The sequence below is a fragment of the Mauremys reevesii genome, linkage group 17 (assembly GCF_016161935.1).
Source record: "Mauremys reevesii isolate NIE-2019 linkage group 17, ASM1616193v1, whole genome shotgun sequence".
Classification (NCBI taxonomy): Eukaryota; Metazoa; Chordata; order Testudines; family Geoemydidae; genus Mauremys; species Mauremys reevesii.
In genome coordinates this window covers 28901617-28908132 of record NC_052639.1, presented here as the reverse complement: position 1 = coordinate 28908132, position 6516 = coordinate 28901617, and positions in this window count along the sequence as shown.

Genomic DNA, 6516 nt, shown 5'->3' with positions numbered 1-6516 from the left:
GTGGAGAAGGTAAGAGCCCCAGAGAGGTTTGGTACCTAGCCAGCCTGACCCACATGGTGCTGGCCAAATTCAAGGCATGGAAAACACTAGGTTAAGGTGGGAGAATTGTTTTTACCACCTAGGCCTTTGTTCATTAGAGTCAGGGGGACATTGGGGTTCATCATTTTTGGTTTCTCTTTTTCCTACTTCCCTCCCTCCACTGGCAAGGAGGGGGCTGCTCTTTAGCCCTCGTGGAGGGAGGCCATCCCAAAGAGATGGGACAGGAAGACTGCTCTGAGAGCGATCCTCACTGGTGACTTGAGCCATCCCTGGGCCATCTGGGGAACCCTCAGCCTCTGTCAGAGTCTCAATGCTGATTGACGGAGCGGGGATCTAGTGAAGGGAGGAGACTCAGGACTTTGTTATTCTCTTTTAAGACCCAGCAAATAAGCCAGAACCAATCATCCGCTTGGTGAATTGTTCTCCTGCCTTCTCGACATTGATTGTCTCTGAGCCGGTCCTGGTTCTGGTGCTTCTACAACACTTGCTGAATAATCACTCTGAATGGCGGTTGGTCTGTAGCTCATTCGAGGTCACTTTGTTCTGATCATTCAGTGTGTGAAACTCCAGACTGATGGTTAATTTGAAAGTCAGGACACCTGAGATGTAAGACAAGGCCCTTTGCCTTTCTCAACCTTCGTTTCTCCCTCTGTCGGTTGGGGATAACAAGCCTCTCACACCTGCCTCCTGGTGGGGGGAGGCTGCGGAGCTGTGGGGACCCATATGAGAAGGTCACTAGTAGCAATGCAGCATAGGAGGTGTCCTATCGGGTTGAGTCATTGCAGATTATGATGTAGTTTAGCAGACCCCTGTTTTCCCAATATTGCATTATGCAGCTTTCCATGTTAACCAAACCACCAGTGCACGCAGGTGCAGGAGTTGGCGAGTTCTGCGGGGGATTAGAAAAATTAGACAGGAGCACACAATACGGAATGGATACTGAATGGCTTCCCTTCTGGACTCTGCAGAAGAGGCTCTGTTGACTCCATCAGGGAGTCTGCCACAGCTCAGATTTCCTTAGCAGTTTTGTTGCATCAGCTACTCGTTGGCACAATCCTGCTTACCCTTGATCATCACAAACTTCCAGACAGGGCTTTCTTACATATGGAGTCCAATAAAATTACCATATGCTCCAGTGGTGAACATGATCTTCTCAGGCTATTTCCTCCAGCAAATCCTAGCATGATTCCTGTCAGCCACGGAAGCACCCTTCAGCAAACAAAAATGAGGCAATGATAGCATGTCCCCCACTTCTTTTCCTTTTCCTAGTCCACTGTACACATAGAAAGAATGTTCCTCCTCCTCCACCAGCAGCTTTAATATAAAATCATTTTATTACACTTCACTTTGAATTGCTTTTAGGTTTATTTTTATTTCCTTAGCAAAAGTAAAAATTAACCAGAATTAACCTCTCACATAAACCTAGGGCAGTCATCCCAAGCCTATTCCCCATACTTATTGCTGGGTTCAGCCTAGCAGGCTCACTAGTGAAATAGAACTCCTCACTGTCTCCAACTTAGTCTCTTGGGGAAACTTATGTAGTTCCAGATCTTGTGGATCTGGGCCTGGAGAAAGTGCTCTGTGGCTCATGAGGCTACAGAATGGTTGATGCCAAGATCAGATGAATGGTTCGCTGGAAGGAGCTGGTTGTCATAATGTCTAGAGGCCTTCTCAGGCACAGATGGCTCTATTGAATGATCATTTACAATTTTACCTTGAGCTTATCACAGAGATTCTGAATGTAACATGGCTCATCTGTGTGTTTCCCAACTCTGAGACTTCCAGGAAACTGCAGTGCAGTTAATAGGCCCTGTTGGGAGAGAAAGGGCCTGTCCTTTTCATCTCCTTCTCTTGCCTGCTCTGCTCATCTTCTTCAGAATGCAGAAGTCCGGCATTGTGGCCTGATTCCTAATCTCCTCTCCCAGGAGGGATTCCAGTCTACAATCAAACTCTGCAGCAAGTCACTGGGAGCAGAATGCTAACCATTCTCTTTGTCAGCTGATTAACGTCTGACAAATTTCCAAAAGCTGTGAAGCACCCAATAGAGGTAGCTTCCTTGCAGCATCACAGTATGGTCTCAGAGTTTGGTGGCACAGACACATTGTCAAGGCAGTGGATGGGCTAGGAGTGGGAACAGGGAGGACAAGAGCAGGACATTCATTTAAAGCTAACATTCCATCCAGGGCCAGATGAAGAAAATTTCCCATATCGCCTAAGCAGCAAGGAGGTTTATGAAAGCTCCCACTGATTCACTCTTCAAACCTTAATAGTCTCTGCACTTAAAATTCACTTAAAATCCCTGGCCACCATCCCAGGGCACCCATTCACTACAATGAACATTAAGAGCTTGTAAGGTAACTCCTCCTCTTCATGTGCCAGTATATTTATGCCTGTATCTGTAATTTTCACTCCATGCATATGAAGAAGTGGGCTTTTAATCCTGAAAGTTTATGCCCAAATTAATCGGTTAGTCTTTAAGGTGCCACCAGACTCCTTGTTGTTTCTGATAACTGAGAGCTAAAGAATATGTTCAGCACAGTTACTACTGGAAGTTGCTCAACGTTACTGTTCCTGGAACCATTGTTGGCTGCAGAGCAGGGCCGCCCAGAGGATTCCGGGGCCTGGGGTCTTCGGCGGCGGGGCCCCACTTCGGTGGTAATTTGGCGGCGGGGCCCTTCCGTTCCGGGACCCACTGTGCCCCGAAGACCCGCGGCGGGGCCCCTGCCACCGGCGGACCCGCCTCTGAAGTGCAGCAGGTGTACCGACACATTGCGAAACCCTCGCGTTTTGCTACTAGTTGCAGTTTCTGCCACACAACGTAACCGTCTGGGCTCCTGCTCAGGACTTGCTGCCGCCTGGTCCATGGGGTTGCGAATCAGGAGGGACAGGGTTTGTGGTCGAAAACACTCACATTCTGCTTCCTCCTGGCTAATGTGCCAAATTGACCTATTGCAGGGGTCTGGGGGGGCTCTGCGTTTTCATTTATTTTTAAATGAAGCTTCTTAAGCATTTAAAAACCTTATTTTCTTTATATACAACAATAGTTTAGTTATATATTATAGCCATAAAAAGAGACCTTCTAAAAATATTAAAATGTATTACTGGCATGCAAAACCTTAAATCAGAGAGACTAAATGAAGACTCGGCACAGCTCTTCTGAAAGGTTGCGAACCCTGATCTTTTGGATGCTTGAGGCACGCTCTTTCACTTTTTGGGCTGTTGCTGGGTGATGGTTGGTGCCAATGGGCTGTCACTGCCTGGAGGTGGTGCTGCTGTTGCCCAGGGCTGGGTGGTGCTGCTGTTGCCCAGGGCTGGGTGGGGAGCTGGGCTCTGGGGTGCCCGGCTCACAGGGGCTGGGCTCAGGACTGTGAGGAGATGGGGTCGGAGGTTGTCTGGCTCAGAGGGCTCGCCTCAGAGCTGGGGTCAGAGCTGGGGGGGGGGTGGGGATGGGGTCAGAGGGGTGTCTGATCCAGGGCTGGGCTGGGGAGCTGGGGGTCAGGGCAGCGGGGATGGGGTCGGGGGGTGTCTGGATCAGAGGGGCTGGGCTCAGAGCTAGGGTCAGGGCTCTGGGAAATGGGGTCAGGGAGGTGTCTGGCTGGGGGGAGGGCTGGGGTCAGGAGTGGGGGGGGGCTGGGGGGGGGGGGGGGGGGGGGGGGGGGTGGGGAAATGGGGGGGTGTGGGATCAGGAGCTGGGGTCAGGGCTGGGGGGGGGGGGGGGGGGGGGTGAGGGGTCTGGATCAGAGGCTGGGCTTGGAGCTGGGGGTCAGGGCTGGGCTAGGGGGGGGGGGTGTCTGGATCAGAGGGGCTGGGCTTGGAGCTGAGGGTCAGGGCTGTGGGGAAATGGGGTGAGGGGGTGTCTGGATCAGAGGGCTGGGCTGGAGCTGGGGTCAGGGCTGTGGGGGAATGGGGTGAGGGGGTGTCCGGATCAGAGGGGCTGGGCCTGAGCTGGGGTCAGGGCTGTGGGGAATGGGGTTAGGGGTGTCTGGATCAGAAGGGCTGGGCTCGGAGCTGGGGTCAGGGCTGTGGGGGAATGGGGTCAGGGGTGTCTGGATCAGAGGGCTGGGCTTGGAGCTGGGGTCAGGGCTGGGCTAGGGGTCGGGGTGCCTGACAAACACCTCCTGAGACCCCCAATCCAACCCCTTCCTGGCCCCTGACCGCCCCCTCCTGCCCCTGAGTGTCCCTGGGACTCCCTGCCCTTAGCCACCCCCCCTCCCCGGCTGCTCACCCGCGGCTCACCGCGCGGCAGCCGCATGGCTCCGGACCGGGCTGAGCTCTTCCCGGCTCAGAGCCGCGTGGGGAGGGGGCGGGGCCGCCAGCTCCAGGCTGAGCTCAGCTGCCTCCACTCGGCCCGGAGCTTGTAGCCCCGCCCCCTGACCACGCGGCTCTGAGCAGGGAGGGGAGGGGCGGGGCGGGGCTCAGCCCCCCCAGCCAAACTACTGCTGCGCTGTTTAGAACCCGGGGAACAAGCGGAGGAGGAGCGGCCCGTCTTCTGCAGCCAGGGGGGGCCGGGCTACCGGTAAGGGGCCATCCCTCTCCCCAAGCGGAGCCGGGAGCGGCCCTGCCCGGCTGCTGGGGCCGGGCCGCTCCTCGGCTTGCAGCGGCAGGATGAGCTGGGGCCCCAGCCTCAGCCTTTTGCCGCCCCCTATATTTTGCCGCCCTAGGCAGCAGTTTGGTTTGCTGGTGCCTAGAGCCGCCCCTGGATAGCATAACTCTAGATTTATACAGTTACTCTATCGAGCAAGCTAGCTAGCTATCGGAGCAAACCAGGCACCTGAATACATACAACATCGTTAAATATCAGTAAAGATGCTCAGCAGACACCTACAATGACGGTATAATTTTTCTCAGCAGAGAAAGCGAGGCTTTCAGAGTAAACAGGTGTGTTAATGTTTTGCATGGATAGCAACACATCAAAGGAAAGATCTTTAACAAATTGTTTCAATTGAGTTTACATAGGTGATAAAGATTGGAAACACACATGCAAGTCTACATGCAAAGTAAACACATAACGATAGGTTCCAAAGTTTAGCCTCCTCTCTTGAAGGACAGACAGAAAATCCATTAATGTTCTTTGCCCCTTTCTCTTCAGCAGCACTCCACTTCCCCTTGCACCTCCAGAATTCAGGTAGAAACTGTTGGGAAGGAATGAAGCAAAACTTTCTTTCCCCTTAATTGTTCAGCGCTGTTCCAACATTTTCAAGGGTGACGAGACATTACTGTACCTGTCGCCTATGGTGACGTCTCACTAATGTGGGACAGCCCGAGAAGAGGTTCTCTGAGACATTTTTGGTGGAGATGCCCGAAATAGATGTGGCTCTGAACAGAAATATCTAAAAGGGTTTTGTCACCAAAATAGAGTATGGCTGACAAAGCAGCCGGGAAGAGTTCAGCGACTGCCTGAGGACAATAGTTCATGTGTGGCAGTGAATATTTCTATGTGTTGCAATAGTAGTATAATAGCCTCTACTGTTACTTCGTAAAGAATTATAACGCATCACGTCTTTTCTATGTTCTGCACCCCGCGGATCCACCGACGGAGCGGGATCCAAGCTCCTCTGCCCGGCGCACGACCGGCCCTAGGCACCCGCTCCCCGGGCCGGTGATTTGGTGGCATTTTTCTAGTCCATTTTTCATAGCGCTCTTGAAAAAGAAACTACTTCACCGGAGCTTTTTCCAAAGCCTCCAAACTCGAGGCAACAGCACCCTCTGCTGGTTCCTAGGAAAAACTCTCTCTGTCATGCCATAAGCCTGGCTAGAGCAGGGCTCGGCACCCTTTCAGAAGTGGTGTGCTCAGTCTTCATTTAGTCACTCTAATTTGAGGTTTCGCCTGCCGGAAATACAAATCAACGATTTCAAGAGGTCTCTTTCGTGATGTTTAAAATGTGTAACTAAACTATTGTTGTATGTATAGTAAATAAGGTTTCTAAAATGTTTAAGATGCTTCACATAAATTGAAATAAAAAAGGAGAGCAACCCCACGCCAGGGATTGGTGGCGCGGAAAGGGCAGCGTGAGTGCCACTGAAAATCAGCTCATGTGCAGCCTTCGGCATACGTGCCATAGGTTGCCTACCCCCGGCTAATTGTAATTCATACAGCCCCTGTTTTCCTGATAGCATTACTCAAGAGTTATACGGTTACTCTATCTAGCAAACTAGCAAGCTAGCTATGGATACAGACAGGCACCTGAATACATAAGCCATCATTAACTATCAAAAAAATATTCATTAACCTAAACTCCAAAAAGAGAAATGAAAACATAAAGGAGCCAAACAGTTTCCCCCTACCATGCAGTCCTTCATCATTTAAATCAATTTATGTGACTGACACAACCTTAGCTTTGCAACATCCTTCTGTTCTCCAATGGAGATAAGCTATGGGAGAGAGAGTATTGATTTTAAATAGAGATTTCAAACACTCATGCAAATAAAGATTTCAAACACTCATGCAATTCTACATGCAAAGTAAATACATAACGA